General features: G+C 41.7%; 1 protein-coding gene across 1 annotated transcript in view; it reads right to left on the bottom strand.

The window, feature by feature from the left end:
• boc (BOC cell adhesion associated, oncogene regulated) overlaps positions 1-13,632 on the bottom strand; it is a 53,366-nt gene extending 39,734 nt beyond the window's left edge. The window contains exon 1 of the mRNA XM_036935014.1: positions 13,222-13,632. The gene's annotated coding sequence lies outside the window, so the exon portion shown is untranslated. The remainder of the gene's footprint in view (positions 1-13,221) is intronic.
• Between the last annotated feature and the right edge of the window lie 5,773 nt (positions 13,633-19,405).

Here is a 19,405-nt window from a genome sequence, read left to right as displayed (position 1 = left end):
TGTTTTGGTAAAAAGGGGAGGGAAGGAGCAGGAGAAATGTATCCACTATCAAATCATAGACACAGCTATGGATGTAAGGAGTGACCTTCCATGTTATCAAAATTATACATTTTACCATGTTTTGAGGTTATACAGTGTTTGTTTATGGAAGGTCTGATGCAATTGGGGCTACCGACTGGCGCAGCGGTCTAAGGCACTGCATCTCAGTGCTTGAGGCGTCACAACAGACACCCTGGTTCGAATCCAGGCTGGAGCAAAACCGGCCGTGATTTGGAGCCCCATAGGGTGGCCCAGCGCCGTCCGGGTTAGAGTTTGGTCGGTGTAGGCCGTCATTGTAAATATAGATTTGTTCTTAACCAACTTGAGTGGTTAAATAAAGGTTACATTTAAAAATGTAAGAGCCTATAATATGTGTGTGTGTGTGAGAGAAGACACCAAACTAATGCCCATTATCAGTCACACACACACTGTTAGAAAAAGTATACTCACAGAGGCATCAAAAAATTCAAACCCTTGAAGCTAACTCCAGAAATGTTTCCATATAGACTATAAAAAACGAAGACCACTCCAACCCTCCACAAACTCACCTAACAAACATACAAGGATCTTAATTTGATCACTCTTTTGTTGCTGAGCATTTTCATGCACAGCAGGAAATGCAAGCTTATAGTGTATTCAAGGTTTAAAAAGGCTTCTAAAGTTTGTAATTTCCACTTTAAAATGTCAGACTTGATTCACCCTAAAGATGAATGTATCAACCCCTACAAAAAATGTAAATTAATTATAATCCACAGAATACTAAAAATAACACTAATACTAATAATAACGATAATAGTAATAATAATAATTCACATTTCCTGTTCCTGTATGATTATTTTCCTGCTGTAGGAAATTGGATCAAATAAAGATCCTACATATGTACAGCCATGTACATGGATTATAGGGCTGGGAATTGCCAGGGACCTCACGATACCATATTATCAACATACTTAGGTGCCAATACGATATGTATTGCGATTCTATATGTATTGCGATTCGATACTGTGATTTTATTGTGATTTGATGTTGTTTCAAACATATTGCTCACCATAATATTGCAATAGTCAAAACAATACGAGATATAATTTAAAAAAATATCCCGATGTGTATTGACTCCGGCGTTGAGTTGCGTGTCAATTCATAAACCACGTGCCATGGAATCTGTACATTGAAAATCTCTTCCCAACTATTTTTGCAATTTAAATGGCACAGCTGTCAGTTTTTTGGTCCTTAAATGAAATTGGTATGTTTTTATTTATCACACTTTTCTTTAACCATTTATGGTCTTTAATACAGGGCCGACATACAAGTACCATACTTTTTTCCCCTTCTACTTGCCTCTTCCATTGTGGTAATGCTGCAATTAGTTGGTTGTAATTTGGGGTAGAGCAGACATTTCCATGTGTCTGTGTTAGCTGCATGTGTGAGATAACTCCACCAGTCCTATTTATATCATTCACAAAAATATCATTTTTTTTTATTTTTTACATTTTATCGAAAAATATGTTTGTTTAAATCGATTAGTATATATGAGTTCAACCACAATATTTGTTGTATTATTTGTTCTGTCTTTTCAGATGGATTAAACTGAAATTGCAACCAACTTTCTAAGGCTTGTTTAATAAATAACGACATTTTGGAGATTATTTCCTTTTCAAAACAACCGAAAGTGAGCAGGTGTAATCTGAATAAAGGGGAAAAGGCCATTCTTGAACATAGGATGAGACATTCCTACCAATTTACTAGAGAACCAGTTTGGATTTAAGTATAACTTTTGTATAACTGATGCCTTTAGTGAGAGGTCTAATGCTTTAATATTTAATCATTTCTGCCCTCCAAATTCATATTCCTTATATAAATAGGCCCGTTTAATTTTGTCTGATTTGCCATTCCAAATCAAATGTAATATTTCTTGTTCATATAATTTAAAAAGCAGGTCACTAGGTTTAGGCAAAACCATAAGCAAATAGGTAAACTGTGATATGACTAAAGAGTTAATCAGGGTGATTTTTCCACAAATAGACAGGTATTTTCATTTCCATGGTAGCAAGATTTTATATATTTTTGCTAACTTTCTATAAAAATGTATTGGAGTGAGATCATTTCTATCTTTCGGGATTTGTATACCGAGTATGTCCACATCCCCGTCAGACCATTTTATTAGTAAACGACATGATAATGTAAAAGTTCTATTTTTTTAGTGATCCAATACATAATACAGTACACTTATCATAATTTGGTTTTAATCCAGAGAGGTTAGCAAATGTATCTAGATCCTCTATGAGGCTGTGGAGGGATTTTAATGGTGGTATTAAAAGAAAACATGAATCATCAGTGTACAATGACACCTTTGTTTTTAAGTCATGGATTTCTAATCCCTTAATATTATTGTTTGATCTCATTTTAACAGCTAACATTTCAATGGCAATAATAAATAGATATGCCGATAGTGGACAACCTTGTTTTACTCCTCTTGACAGCTTAAAACTTTCTGAGATGTAGCCATTATTTACTATTTTACACCTAGGCTTACTATACATAACTTTAACCCATTTTAAAAGAGATTCTCCAAAAATCAAATATTCTAAGCATTTATATATAAAATTCAGTCGCACTTTATCAAAAGTATTTTCAAAATCAGCTATGAAAACCAGGCTGGTGTCCCCGATATTAATATATCCACATGATTATCCTCCCTCATGATGCCATCTATTTTGTTAAGGGCACCAGTTCCTCCTGCAGCAAAGCACACCCACAACATGACGCTGCCACCCCCGTGCTTCACGGTTGGGATGGTGTTCTTCAGCTTGCAAGCCTCCCCCTTTTTCCTCCAAACATAACTATGGTCATTATGGCCAAACAGTTCTATTTTTGTTTCATCAGACCAGAGGACATTTCTCCAAAAAAGTACGATCCCCATGTGCAGTTGTAAACCGTAGTCTGGCTTTTATAATGGCGGTTTTAGAGCAGTGGCTTCTTCCTTGCTGAGTGGCCTTTCAGGTTATGGTGATATAGGACTTGTTTTACTGTGAATATAGATACTTTTGTACCTGTTTCCTCCAGCATCTTCACAGGGTGCTTTGCTGTTGTTCTGGGATTGATTTGCACTTTTCGCACCAAAGTACGTTCATCTCTAGAAGACAGAATGCATCTCCTTCCTGAGCGGTATGACGGCTGCGTGGTCCCATGGTGTTTATACTTGCGTACTATTGTTTGTACAGATGAACGTGGTACCTTCAGGCGTTTGGAAATGTCTCCCAAGGATGAACCAGACTAGTGGAGGTCTACAAAAATGTTGACTGATTTCTTTTGATTTTCCCATGATGTCAAGCAAAGAGGCACTGAGTTTGAAGGTAGACATTGAAATATATCCACAAGTGTACCTACAATTGACTCAAATGATGTCAAATGTCTATCAGAAGCTTCTAAAGCCATGACATCATTTTCTGGAATTTTCCAAGCTGCTTAAATGCACAGTCAACTTAGTGTATGTAAACTTCTGACCCACTAGAATTGTGATACAGTGAATTATAAGTGAAATAATCTGTCTGTAAACAATTGTTGGAAAAATTACTTGTGTCATGCACAAAGTAGATGTCCTAACCGATTTGCCAAAACTATAGTTTGTTAACAAGAAATGTGTGGAGTGGTTGAGAAACAAGTTTTAATGACTCCAACCTAAGTGTGTGTAAACTTCCGACTTAACTTTAGCTACGTTCAGTTCGCCATCTTGCCACTTCCGAAAGTTTGTCATTCTTACAGATGTAGGATCTTAATTTGAGCCAGTTTGCTACAACAGGAAAAAAATAATCCTGCATCCACAGGAAATTGGATTATAATTAATAAACATTTTTGTAGGGGTTGATATAATTTTGTTAGGGCAAGTCAAGTCTGAAAGTTTAAAGTGGAAATGACAAACTGTAGAACATTTTATAAAACTTAAATATACTACAAGTCTGCATTTCCTGCTGTGCAGGGGAATTGGCAGCAACAACAGAGTCATAAAACACATGTGCATACACCCATGTACATTTGCACATACATACAACCTACTCCCTGTGAGTTCTTCCAAGGCTGCAGTGGAGGGAGTGAGTGAGTGAGTGAGGGAGGGAGGGAGGGAGGGAGGGAGGAATGAGAGAAGACGGAGGGGAATGGAAGGGGCCCCTAGCTCCTTTGGCAGCTCATACATCAGAGTGAATAGAACCAATTATAAATCAAGAGACATTTCTCCCTATTATTCAGTAGGAACCAGGAGAGCTCTGCCCAGCCCATCCTGCCTCCTCCTATACTGCTCTCTCTAAGGAGGCAGGGAGACACGACAGAGAAAGAGAGAAATTGAGAGAGAGAAAGAAAGATACATATAGAACAAGGCAAAATTAAACATTGCGTCCCCCTTGAACAATCCAGTGCCCCTCTTGGGCCGATCAGTGCAATTTTGTAAATGACGCATCTCTATGGCAAGACCCATCATTCACCCAAATCTCATCACAATCGGGCCAGTGGTGTTTGAGATATAGTCTAGGTTAGCTTGACTCATATCCCTGAGCATGTGTGCCAAATTTCATCACTGAGTCAAACAGATCAAGTTATAGCGCCACCGTGAGGTCAATATGAATGTTCTTGCCTATGTTAAGTCTTGACAGTGTTTGCAACATGCATACCAAATTTAGCTGCATCATTCAACCAAGTTTTATCAAAATCAGGCCAGTGCTGTCTGAGATATCGCGTGTGACTAATGTACGAACAAGCATACTAACGGACGGAGACCACAGTCCCTTCCCTGATTTCATCATGGGGGACAACAAGGGGGCATCTAGCACAGAGGTGATAGAACGTAGATATAAGAAACAGCCTTGGGAAAAATAGGAGAAAATAAGGGAGGGAGAAAATATAGGGCTATGGCATAGAGAAAGGAGAGAGATGGCTAAGAGATAGGGGTCATGTACTATAGAGAACTACTAGAATGCTTAATTACATAGTCATAAAGTTCAGGTGTGTGTGTGTGTGTGTGTGTGTGTGTGTGTGTGTGTGTGTGTGTGTGTGTGTCGCCTTGAGCCCTAACTGCCACAGGAACATATGATGGAGGCTCATTTCAAAAGGAGCGTTGAGTGTCAGAAGCTGGATTACAGCTGTGTGTGTGTGTGTGTGTGTGCGCGCGCGCGCGCGCGTGTGTGTTTGAGACTCTCTGACAGAGAGTTCCATGTGTCCTGTCACTCAAACGATATTGATGTCGTTCCGGACTAAAAGAGAAGCAGGCCAAAACGCAGGACTGCACATGTGCAGACAGACAATACACAGACCTGTGCCAATAGCAATAGACAAACGAACACAGGCAGAAACTGGGATAATCTGCACAGGAAGACCTGTGCAGCTCGCTGTCACACCAGGACAAGATAGCATCACAAACTACTGTGCTACTACTGTGCTGCTGTTCTCAGACCAGTTCTTCTGATTTATGAATGAAGCAACAGAAATAGACTAGTGGTATTATCCCAGGCCAGGGAAAGACGTCATACTCCATCCATCCAGTTAAGAGACAGGTTTCCACATGTCTGGGAATAATGATGACGTGCAGTCCTGAGAAATAGATCAGTTTTATCACCTTTGCCTATGATGGTAGTATGACCCATATCACCATCCCCTTTCTCCCTGATACTAACTGAAAAATCAAATCACCATCACCTTTCTTCCTGATACTAACTGAAAAATCAAATCACCATCACCTTTCTTCCTGATACTAACTGAAAAATCAAATCACCATCACCTTTCTTCCTGATACTAACTGAAAAATCAAATCACCATCACCTTTCTTCCTGATACTAACTGAAAAATCAAATCACCATCACCTTTCTTCCTGATACTAACTGAAAAATCAAATCACCATCACCTTTCTTCCTGATACTAACTGAAAAATCAAATCACCATCACCTTTCTTCCTGATACTAACTGAAAAATCAAATCACCATCACCTTTCTTCCTGATACTAACTGAAAAATCAAATCACCATCACCTTTCTTCCTGATACTAACTGAAAAATCAAATCACTATCACCTTTCTTCCTGATACTAACTGAAAAATCAAATCACTATCACCTTTCTTCCTGATACTAACTGAAAAATCAAATCACTATCCCCTTTCTCCCTGATACTAACTGAAAAATCAAATCACCATCACCTTTCTTCCTGATACTAACTGAAAAATCAAATCACTATCACCTTTCTTCCTGATACTAACTGAAAAATCAAATCACCATCACCTTTCTTCCTGATACTAACTGAAAAATCAAATCACTATCACCTTTCTTCCTGATACTAACTGAAAAATCAAATCACCATCACCTTTCTTCCTGATACTAACTGAAAAATCAAATCACTATCACCTTTCTTCCTGATACTAACTGAAAAATCAAATCACGATCACCTTTCTTCCTGATACTAACTGAAAAATCAAATCACTATCACCTTTCTTCCTGATACTAACTGAAAAATCAAATCACTATCACCTTTCTTCCTGATACTAACTGAAAAATCAAATCACTATCACCTTTCTTCCTGATACTAACTGAAAAATAGTTGAGTGACAAATTGCACGTCTTTTGAATTAGAGAACAAACTCAACAACCCCGGACCCTGAAATACTACTGCAGGGTTGGTAGGTTACTTTCTAAATGTAATCTGTTACAGTTACTAGTTACCTGTCCAAAATTGTAATTTGTCACGTAACTTTTGGATTACCTAAACTCATGAATGTAATCCGATTACTTTCCCCCTAAGAGGCATTAGAAGAAGACAAAAAGGATCCATCAAACACATTTGGTGTGTCATCACAGTGGTCTCTGACTTGTGGTCAGACTCGCTCACGTGGAATAAACTTAAACTTGCGCCTTTTTTCAATGCTGATTAAATGTCATTGAGAAAATAGAAAAGTGCCATAATGTATTTTTTCACAAGCATCCTTTCTAAATTTTAATGTAATCCAATAAGTAATCATCTAGTTTCTCAAAATAATCTGTAATCGGATTACAATATTTTTGCTGGTAACGTAACTGCTACGTTTTTTTTTATAATCAGTTACTCCCTTTTCAACTACTGGACAGAGAAAAGTGACTCCTAGCCACAGAAACAACCAGATATGCAAACAATAACCAATGAAAAAGTACTTTGAGCGTAACTGAAGAGTAAGACATTGGTTGATCCCTCCCTAGAGCAGACATTCCACTGTCTGTCATAAACAACAGTAACATTCCGAGAACTGTCCCCGAGAAAGTGATGGATTATTCAGTTAGAACTCAGTCACAACACATTGGCACAAGATGGTGTGCAAGAATGGAGGGAGAATAAATCATTGGGAACCAAAATAAGTTGATGGCTCCATGGGGTTCTGTTCTCACAAACTGTTCAGCAGTGTGTGTGTGTGTGTGTGTGTGTGTGTGGAGAGAGAGAGAGAGAGAAAGAGCAAGGGGGAGAAAGCGAGAGAGCGTGAGGAGAGAGAGTGAGTGAGAGAGAGAAAGAGCAAGGAGGAGAAAGAGAGAGAGCGTGAGGAGAGAGAGTGAGTGAGAGAGAGAAAGAGCAAGGTGGAGAAAGAGAGAGAGCGTGAGGAGAGAGAGTGAGTGAGAGAGAGAAAGAGCAAGGGGGAGAAAGAGAGAGAGCGTGAGGAGAGAGAGTGAGAGAGAGAGAGAGAAAGAGCAAGGGGGAGAAAGAGAGAGAGCGTGAGGAGGGTGAGTGAGAGAGAGAAAGAGCGAAGGAGGAGAAAGAGAGAGAGCGTGAGGAGAGAGCGTGAGGAGAGAGAGTGAGTGAGAGAGAAAGAGCAAGGGGGAGAAAGAGAGAGAGCGTGAGGAGAGAGTGTGAGGAGAGAGAGTGAGTGAGAGAGAAAGAGCAAGGGGGAGAAAGAGAGAGAGCGTGAGGAGAAAGTGTGAGGAGAGAGAGTGAGAGAGAGAGAAAGAGCAAGGGGGAGAAAGAGAGAGAGCGTGAGGAGAAAGTGTGAGGAGAGAGAGTGAGAGAGAGAGAAAGAGCAAGGGGGAGAAAGAGAGAGAGCGTGAGGAGAGAGTGAGAGAGAAAGAGCGAAGGGGGAGAAAATGAGAGCGTGAGGAGAGTGAGAGAGAGAGAAAGAGCAAGGTGGAGAAAGAGAGAGAGCATGGGAGAGAGAGTGAGAGAGAGAAAGAGCGAAGGGGGGAGAGAGAGAGAGACAAACAAGACAGAAACAGGGAGAGGGTACTACTGTACTGAGCGTTTCAGTCAGAGTGCTGCCGTGCTAGGTGGTGCTCATGGAGAATGGCCTTTGAGAGGGTGAACAAATATCTACCTAGTCTCTGGAGTTTATCAATGATCTGACAACACTAGTCTCTCACAAACAGCAGAGTGTGCGTCAACTCAACTAGGGGTCACTAATGCTGGAGATCACACATGCATTTATTCAAACATACGGGTGACTTCTAGTCAAGTGACTCAGTGCGGTACTGTACTCTCACTGTGACAGGTCTCAAGTAAGAGACATACATTCAACACCTCTAAAAGGCCAAAAGCACATATAGCTCCAGACACCGTCTACACCTCTCAAACTATGCTGACTTTTCACTCCTCCGTGGCTACCGCTCTCCTTTATATCTGTCCTCCCCTTTTTAAATGTTTTTTAATGTACTCTTTATTTAACTAGGCAACTCAGTTAAGAATAAATTCTTATTTACAATGACGGAGGAACAGTGGGTTAACTGCGTTGTTCAGGGGCAGAACGACAGATTTTTACCTTGTCAGCTCAGGGATTCGATCCAGCAACCTTTCGATTAGTGGCAAGGTCTGGCCGGGGAGGCAGGGCGGCTCGGAGCCCCAGGGGAAGGTACTGCACCCTGGCCACCTGCCGCTCCAGGCTGGACACCTAAAACCTTCAGGACAAGAGCAACCTGACCCTACAACCCCTATAACCTTAAAGCACAATATGTCAACTACACAGCCAGAACGCCCTGTATGGAAAACTACAGAGCAATAGGTAGGATCTCTGGGAGAATGTTAAACTACAGCACTCCTTTATTGTTGGCTATGTGTGTGTATATAATCACTCTATTACACTACAACACTAGTAGAACCAGCTGATATGGATAGACTCCATGTAATGACAGATACACACACCCTACTACAGCCTAAAGCAGGGATGTGCAACTGGCGGACCCACCAATCAATCCCACCACCAAATGTTGTTTTTTTATCTACATTTTTGGGAACTCAGTGGGAGTCTTACTGTTGAGAGATAGAATCATAGAACACACAAGGTGAAATGTCTAAATGTGGTTGTGCATCAGACGTTTTTATCTTGTTATGTCAGTCACTGACAGTCAATGAAATGTAGATTGGTAAATGAGTCTAGCGGACAGATATCTAAACTTGTAGAAATCATGGTGGAATTACCTACCGTGGGGCCCCCATTGATTTTGTTTATCGGTCTCACCATGTTAAAAACTGCTAAAACGTCTTCCCACCTTATGGCAACGTGTAGAATTGCATGAAATGAACTCTAAAACGTATATTTGGTTATCTCCGCTGTCAAGCGGGGGGGGGGCTAAAATGTTTTGCTCACAATTGGGGGGGACCCTCTTTTTTTTTTTTACTTAGGGCCCCTAAAAGGCTAGGGCTGGCTCTGACTGCATTTGTGGGTATGGATGTGAGTATGCAAGCCCACAAGCCACTGCTGCCCCTCATGATGAATTCAGATTTTTTTGTGGCCCCTAACTCCATCAATGTGGCCCATTCCTGGCCTAAAGTATCTCTCTTTCACACACTCCACAGTGCACGCTACGAGAAATACACATCCTATCATACACTGTGATCTGACTTCACTGGAACATGCAGGTCATCATGAGAGGGAAATGTTCAAGACGAGAGTGACAAGCTGCACATTCCTGTGTAAAGACATAATCCTGATTGGAGAACCATCATGCACACACACACACGCGCGCACACACAGTCAGGCACACACGCACACAGAGTCAGACACACACACACACAGAGTCAGGCACACACACACACAGAGTCAGGCACAAACACACACACAGAGTCAGGCACACACACACACACAGAGTCAGGCACACACACACACACACACCCGCATGACTGCTATGACTGCATGATTGTACCTGCTGTAGAACAGATGAAAGCCTACCCTCAGCAGGTTGTCTCCTCTTGTCAATTAACAGAAATGTTACACCCTCTAAGAAAACAATAAACCTTTCCACAGTCAGAACTTCAAAAGTCCCACATCTAGAATAAGAACTATACACCCAGAGTCATAGCCAGAACAAAAACTATCCATGGACTCAGTGCCAATCTATATCCATGGCTTCAGAAGCAGAACAAGACACAGCAACCAGAACCTACTCAGTGTAACCACTAACCATGGACTCATAGCCAGAACATAGCCAGTACAAGAGCTCTCCTACCCAATGTTACTATAGCCAGAACCAGATCTATCCAAGAAGACATACCCAGACAGGGCTAGATCAATCCAATGAGTCCTAGCCAAGCTTCCAATGGACAGATGAAAACATACCCAGACCGGGCTAGATCTATCCAATGAGTCCTAACCAAGCTTCCAATGGACAGATGAAGACATACCCAGACAGCGCTAGATCTATCCAATGAGTCCTAGCCAAGCTTCCAATGGACAGATGAAGACATACCCAGACAGGGCTAGATCTATCCAATGAGTCCTAGCCAAGCTTCCAATGGACAGATGAAGACATACCTACTGAGAGTGGACCAAAACAATGTCAAACACACACCTATTAAGGCAACAAAAAATAAGGACCTGCCATGTGTTTTTAACAACTCACAGTACTTCAAGGCCTGATGTTATCTTTCCAAAATAGGCATATGGACTAACCCTTATCTTTAACCCTGTTGTTACCAACGAGTGGTTAATGTTGGGCTGGCATGGAAATGGAATGGTAAAATGTGTGCGTTCATCAGCGCATAGCTAATGACTGTTCATAACTGCGCCACCAAATAAGGTCAGAAGACTGGGAAAGGAGAGAAACCCAGGCAGACTGGAATCAATTAGAGAATAGCTTTGATCCACCCGTCCGCCGATGATCAACAACAAGCTCTACCGCACCATAGCCACCAAACAAGAGGTTCCTTATATTCAGACAGAGGCACAGCAGCCAACGCCAAACATACATAGCCTCTTTTTAAACCAATTCACTTATTCAGTTTAATTGAAGAGATAACTCTTCTCGACCTTTAATCTAACTAACATCATGGATTGAGCTGAAAGAATCTCTTCTCTCCAACTGACATGGTGTCTTGTCAGTTCAATCGTGGTGTTTTTTCTATGCGAGTGAGTCAGGCTAAATGTAATCGAAATAACAAAACGACACCTGGAGGTATGAAACCCGAGCCCCCCCCCCCCCCCCCCCCCCCCCCCCGAGGACTCGCCAAGAGCTCATTAGTGCCACTGGATTAGAAAAAAAAAATCTCATTAAATCATTCCCCAGCAAAGGGATGATATCCCACTTGGCAAAAACTGGTTGAATCAACGTTGTTTCCATGTCATTTCAACTAAATAATTCAACTGTGATGAAGTTGAATCAACGCAGAAAACTTGCAAAAAGTCATCAATGTAAGGGAATTTCCTATTTTCTGAAGTGGTGGAAGAAGTACCCAATTGTTATTCTTGAGTAAATGTATAGAAACCTTAATAGAAAGTTACTCAAGTAAACGTGGAAGTCACCCAGTAAAACACTACTTGAGTAAAAGTCTAAAAGTATTTGATAAATATTCTTAATTAAGTATCAAATAGTAAAAGTATAAATAATTTCAAATTCCTTATATTAAGCAAAGCAGACAGCACCATTTATAAAATGCATTTGTGTTTAGTGAGTCCGCCAGATCAGATGCAGTAGGTGTTCTCTTGATGATGTTCTCTTGATAAGTGTGTGAACAGGACCATTTTCCTGTCCTGCTAAGCATGCAACATGTAACGAGGACTTTTGTGTGTCAGGGAAAATGTGTGGAGTAAAAAGTACATTATTTTCCTTAGGAATGTACCTAACCCTAACCCTAAGTAGAGATACCCAAAAGAACTACTGAAGTAGTACTTTAAAATATTTTTACTTAAGTAGTTTACACCCGTTTTTTTCATCCAACTTTTAACCTAAATTCAATGTCATATGTCATATTTTATTTTGATTTCACGTTTGTTGAAAACTCAACCAAATGTTAATCAAAAATAGACGTTGAACTGACATCTGTGCCCAGTGGGATGAGACGCCGTTGACAGCTTGCAGCTAAAATACATTTAGGCACCATTCCACCACATTGATGGTTCAGAAGAGTTGACCAGCTGTCAATTTATTGTAATAAGGTTATTCTTGCACAGTGGAAGTTTGGTTTAATGATGAGGGGAGTGGGTTATTAAAAGCACGCAATTAGTGATGTTAAAGCTTTGCGTCATGAGAAACAAAATGTGTTCAGGCCATTTTATGGTGAATCAGGCTAATAAATAAGATGTAGGCATGGAACCAATAATATGAGGATGGAATTTGGCAGTGCTTGCGGTGCCTGTTTTATGTTACTCTCTATGGGAACAACTACAGGCTAAGGCCTGCAAAAATCGACACACTATTGGTCTTAAAATGAGAACTTTGAATCACAAATCAAATATATTTATATCACGAACATAATAAAAAAAAACGTATTCACACACCAAAATGAAAAGTTAGAGAAACGATTTTTGCAAAAAAGGAAGCAATTCCGAAAACTGAAGGCAGAAATGATAGCGCAGCCAAAAGCTACCACCATCACTCAATGAGTCCCAAAACTATATTTTACAACCGTTCTAAAATAACATTTCAAAATTCGTATTTTTCATGACCGTTTCGTTCCATATCCCAAATATTACGCGCAGTCTTTGTTTCTATTGAGTTGGCCTGAAATGGAACGCAATTAAATAAAGACCTGGAAACAAAACAATTGTTGCTCACAAAGTTAGTAAGGTACCCGTATCCACATAAGAACATGGGAAACACTAAACTTAAACCAATTATGTTATCACACATACGTGCGTAAAATATGATACCTCGATTGCACCCGTTATTCCACGAATACAAGTATATTGTTAACTTGTAACGCATGTGTTATTACTTCGTGTAGTAGTAGTGCAAAACATGGATCACTTGTAGAAGTAAAAACTTACCAAAACGTGCTTTATTTGGAATTCACTCCTCACGACACCACTTGATCTCCTTCTCCGCTTTTTACTTCAGTAAATTTTCAGGGAAAAAACACTTTTCACTTTTTCTTTTCCCTCTAAAGCTACTGCTTTAGTAATTTACTGCGATGCCACCGACATTTTCTTCGGCTCCCCAAGTTCTCACATTGAAAGGCCGTTTTTGGATGACTGAGCTTGCAAACAATTCTCTCTTTTGCAACGCCTTTTCGGGTCCTCCCACTTCCCAAGAAGGGGGAGGGATTTGAACAATAGGGACTCGCTCCTAAATCCCAACGTTTGGTAAAGCCGTCTAGTTTCCCCCAAGAAACACTCTAGTTTCACCGCACCGTGGATCTTACCGCCGTGCGCGATGATAAAGTGTTGTTTCAACTCATGTACGTACTTGTGCGTAAAGGAGTTTAATAAGATAAGTACATGAGCTAAAAAAAACAAGTTCACAAAAGTTAAATGTGGTGTGGGGAGAAAAAGACGCCCCCCCCCCCCCCCTAGACTGGTGTGTTCCCCTGATTTGGTATGCGTTGTTCCCAAAGAGTTTTTATTGACCCCTGTCCATTGAAGCCCGCAGGCCTCTCTCTCTCTCTAGCGCAGCTGTGGCGTGTTGTGTGCAGGAGGCAGACGCAGTCAGAGGCATCTCACTACTCTCTCACACAGTTCTCTGTCTCATACCACAGTGATCACAGCAAAGAACCCCCGCTCGCTCGCCTCTGGAATTCTCTACTTCACTTCAATCAGCACACTTTGAAATGAGGGGGCCAAACGGAGCCATTCCTGTCCAGTTCATTAGTAACTGAATATTCTGACTAAGATCACAGGGGTTTGATACGGCCAGTTGGTGGTGGTGGTGGTGGTGGGGGGGGTTGGTTGGTGGGAATCTGGCAACCTTGTCCCCTGGCTGAATGGAGGAACTCCCACCATGTACCTGAGCGGTTATTGCACCACAGCAGGGGTGTCATTGGCATACAAAGCCGTGCTGGTTTGTGACACCTGTTGCTCTTGTTCAGGTGAAAGTGTGTGAAGTGTGTGTGTGATGTGTTTGGGTGGTGTGTGTGTGTGTGTGTGTGTGTGTGTGTGTGTGTGCATGTCCATGTGTTAGTGCCAGTGTGCGGTTGGTCCAGCCTATCCTTTATGCACCCCCTGCTAGTTACTATCCAAATGCTATTGGTATTCCTCTCTGGGTTTCTTCCTAGGTTTTGGCCTTTCTAGGGAGTTTTTCCTAGCCACAGTGCTTCTACACCTGCATTGCTTGCTATTTGGGGTTTTAGGCTGTGTTTCTGTACAGCACTTTGAGATATCAGCTGATGTACGAAGGGCTATATAAATAAATTTGATTTGATTTGATTTTGATTTATGCATGGGACTGATGATATTATAGGCGAAATGATCACACTCACTGTTCGTTCGACTAATACACTAAACAGTGCCCATAATTAGCCATGCTCACTCATAAAATAAGGATACACCCCCAGCACGCATGGATGAACTGTACACACACACACACACACACACACACACAAATCCATCGTTGTACATGTTTTTGAGAGTCATAAACACTATTTGAGGGTGTTTTCCAATGCTGCTGCGTGGTTGGCCAGAATTCTGTGTGCTTGGCTAGTGTTTGAGTCTTGTTGTTGTTACTGCTACTTCTGTTTCTGCTCTGGACTCCTCAGTGGCCACCAGGAGCACAGAAAGAGAAAGAGGGAGAGGGTCCCAAACAAACTCTCAACCAACCCCTCCATACTGCTCCTTCCCCCTCCCCTCTCCTCTGCTCTCCTGTGCTCTTCTCTCTGTGCTGGGCAGGCTGAATTAGACCTGGACAAAAGGCTTTGTAGCCCGGCCATGAAAGGCCCATTAACCATGCTGCAGCTCCCAGAGGCCCTGCCTGCAGGAGACCACCTCCCAGAATGCCCCTCTCTCAGCAGGCTGCTGTCCCAGCATGCAACGCTTCCTTTCAGCTAGGCTGTCGCTATTCAGGGTCCTTGGTACGTCCCTACCCTAAACCCCTAAACCACACCTTAACCCTTACCCATACCCTAACTTTAACCATAAACCTTACCTAGCCCTAACCTTAACCCCTACCCATACCCTAACTTTAACCATAAACCTTACCTAACCCTAACCTTAACCTAACTTTAACCATAATCCTTACCTAACCCTAACCTTAACCCGTACCATTTTAAATGTGAACTTCAATGGGGGTATGCACGTCCCAAGGATCCCTGGTAGCATGAATCCTACTAGCCTCACCCCTGTCCACAGCCACCCTATTATGGACCAAGACACAGATTGTCATGTAGATTGTTATGAATGCTGTTATTAGAGTGATAGAGAAGGAGGGAGAAGTTTGGGAAAATAGTGGGAAAGTGGACTGTTTGTATTGAGATGAGTCTGTGTTTTGAATGTTCCATGTGTATGCATACAGAGTGTATAGCCTAAGTTGTATAGGTGGAAGGTACCCATTAACTATGAATGAAAAATATTAGCTAACTACAGCACAACTACGTCTCATTACATCAATGTTAATCATTGTGTGAGCGTTGAATGTGAGTCAAGTCCTGTGTCTGCAGGTGGGTTTTGGGTACTGTATGCATCAGTGTTGAGTGTGATGTTGAGTGTGGGGTGCTCCTAACCCTGCCCACAGTCTCTTCAGTCTTCACTGAGCACCAATGTTCCCTCAAAAAATGTCGGAGCTGAGCAAAATTTCAGGTCTGCTGAGCGCAAACTTGAACTTCCATAGTGCGTTTACTGTGAACACAGAGGCTGTACTTGCTTTAAGTTACAGTTTTACTGTGAACACTGAGGCTGTACCTGCTTTAAGTTACAGTTTTACTGTGAACACAGAGGCTGTACCTGCTTTAAGTTACAGTTTTACTGTGAACACTGAGGCTGTACCTGCTTTAAGTTACAGTTTTACTGTGAACACAGAGGCTGTACCTGCTTTAAGTTACAGTTTTACTGTGAACACAGAGGCTGTACCTGCTTTAAGTTACAGTTTTACTGTGAACACAGAGGCTGTACCTGCTTTAAGTTACAGTTTTACTGAGAACACAGAGGCTGTACCCGCTTTAAGTTACAGTTTTACTGTGAACACAGAGGCTGTACCTGCTTTAAGTTACAGTTTTACTGTGAACACTGAGGCTGTACCTGCTTTAAGTTATAGTTTTACTGTGAACACTGAGGCTGTACCTGCTTTAAGTTATAGTTTTACTGTGAACACTGAGGCTGTACCTGCTTTAAGTTATAGTTTTACTGTGAACACTGAGGCTGTACCTGCTTTAAGTTATAGTTTTACTGTGAACACTGAGTCTGTACCTGCTTTAAGTTGCAGTTTTACTGTGAACACAGAGGCTGTACCTGCTTTAAGTTGCAGTTTTACTGTGAACACAGAGGCTGTACCTGCTTTAAGTTACAGTTTTACTGTGAACACAGAGGCTGTACCTGCTTTAAGTTACAGTTTTACTGTGAACAAAGAGGCTGTACCTGCTTTAAGTTACAGTTTTACTGTGAACACAGAGACTGTACCTGCTTTAAGTTACAGTTTTACTGTGAACACAGAGGCTGTACCTGCTTTAAGTTACAGTTTGACTGTGAACACAGAGGCTGTACCTGCTTTAAGTTACAGTTTGACTGTGAACACAGAGGCTGTACCTGCTTTAAGTTACAGTTTGACTGTGAACACAGAGGCTGTACCTGCTTTAAGTTACAGTTTGACTGTGAACACAGAGGCTGTACCTGCTTTAAGTTACAGTTTGACTGTGAACACAGAGGCTGTACCTGCTTTAAGTTACAGTTTGACTGTGAACACAGAGGCTGTACCTGCTTTAAGTTACAGTTTTACTGTAGCCATGTAAGCTATTGTGGCTATTTGATGATAATGTATACCTACCAGAGTGGCCTACCAGAGTGGCCTACCAGAGTGGCCTACCATCAAAAACAATGGAGAAAATGCATCCCATAACATTTTAACATGGAAATAGCTGTTCTATCACTCAGCCTACAGTATCAGCTAATGTGTGCTGTTCAATGTAGGCCAACATTCCATGAGACTTTTGACAAAAACATACATGGTGTGACATTAACCTGTTAATCCACTTGTCCTTCAGACAAAGCGGTGACAAAAAATGTTGTTGTGTTGTAAGAAACCAATTTACAAAATAAAATGCATTATTATTCCCATACCCTTATTACAGAGAATCAGACAAATGATGCTACCCTCTGCCTATTGGCTACTTAGCTAAGGAAGAACGTGCATTTTATGGGTTATAAAAGTGTTGAATACAAAGTGTTGACAGTGCTGAGTAAGAACTTAAACATGAACTCAGTCATAAAAACAGCAGCTCTTTACTGCATTCGTTGATAGTCTCTCTCTAGTCATGGTTTTAAACTTTTTGAAATCTCACAGTATCAATTTTTCCGTAGCTTTATTTTATGTCTGCTACGTTACTGCAGACTCGGTGAACTGAGCAATCTGATTGGCCCGCGGTAGGCTTATAGTGCACTTGATTTTCTCTCCGGGCCCACCGGGAAGGCAAAATGGCAACAGTTTCCCTACCCCGCGAGCAGGGCAGCTGAATTGGCTGCACCTACCACCAACAGCAGAAGACAAATAAAACAAATAGGAACACAAGGCTTTATCGTTGGGTTTTTTACAGAAATGTTTGGCGATCGACTACAAATACCTTGGATATCGACAAGTCGATCGACTGGTTGGTGACCACTGATCTAGAAAGTTGAGTAATGTTCAATCGAGGGCTTCTCTCTGTGGGCTGATATTTCTTCTGAGCTACAGTCCTGGGGGGAGCTGCACGGTAGTCTCGGGGCTACTACGAGCTGCCCGCACACAGTTTAGAGGGAACATTGTTGAGCACCCTCCTCTATTATTCCTGTGGGCGCCATGACAACGACCCCCTCACTCGGTGTCTCCTCCTGACCTTAGCAGCTGTGTCATTTCTTCACTGTACGAATCACACACACTTGCTAATGCACACGATGACACAAACTCTTTAGAACTGAGAACATTTTCAACATGTTCGGAACCATGTAAAGATATCAACCTATCTGAAAATTTAGCACACACACACACACACACACACACACACACACACACACACCAGGACTGCTGTGCCCCTCTCTGCCTCAGGGACTGTTAATTTCCTGGGCTTTTATAGGTCTTTCTCTCTCTCACTGTGCTGGGGCTCACTACGTGTGTGTGTGTGTGCATGTATTTGCGTGTTTCTTTGTGTGTGATTTGCTGAGTGTGTATGTATGTGTATGTATCCATTTGCATGTATGTGTGTGTGTGTTTCTGTGTGTGTACTAGTGTTTATTTATTATTTTGTGTGTCTGTCTGAGCCAGGGATATGGTGTGTAATGTGCTGTTATTGGTTCTCATTCCTGTGTGATCAAGCCTGTAGCCGGTGGAGCAAAGGATCAGGTGGGCTCGGGGTCAGTTACAGTGTGTCATACACCGTAATGTCTCTCTGTTACGATCTGGGCTTGTTTGCCTGTAGGGAGATGTGTGTTTCTCTACTGTCAGTGTGATGAGTATGAATGTTTTCTATTCTGATGTTTGGGTGGAGTGTGTGATGTGTTTTTATAATTCTTATCATCATTATTTGGTTAGGGCTCATTTGTGTAAGAATAACTGTATCAAGGAGGGATTTATATAGTTGGACCCTCCACCGCTAACTATAATGCTGTGGTCTGTGTAAGATGTTCACTAGCGTTGAAAAAGTTGTGACTGACGTTAACTCTATTCTTATTGGCTGTAGTTTGAGTTACAACTCCATTCCTAGAGGGGTGTAGAAGGGTGATTTGTAACTCTAGTGTAGTTGTAACTCCATTCCTAGAGGGGTGTGGAAGGGTGAGTTGTGACTCTAGTGTGGTTGTACCTCCATTCCTAGAGGGGTGTAGAAGGGTGATTTGTAACTCTAGTGTAGTTGTAACTCCATTCCTAGAGGGGTGTGGAAGGGTGAGTTGTGACTCTAGTGTGGTTGTACCTCCATTCCTAGAGGGGTGTAGAAGGGTGATTTGTAACTCTAGTGTAGTTGTAACTCCATTCCTAGAGGGGTGTGGAAGGGTGAGTTGTGACTCTAGTGTGGTTGTACCTCCATTCCTAGAGGGGTGTGGAAGGGTGAGTTGTGACTCTAGT

The sequence above is a fragment of the Oncorhynchus mykiss genome, chromosome 11, assembly GCF_013265735.2.
Source record: "Oncorhynchus mykiss isolate Arlee chromosome 11, USDA_OmykA_1.1, whole genome shotgun sequence".
NCBI lineage: Eukaryota > Metazoa > Chordata > Actinopteri > Salmoniformes > Salmonidae > Oncorhynchus > Oncorhynchus mykiss.
Note: the sequence above shows the minus strand (reverse complement) of the source record. Positions and strands in the feature narration are given on the sequence as shown.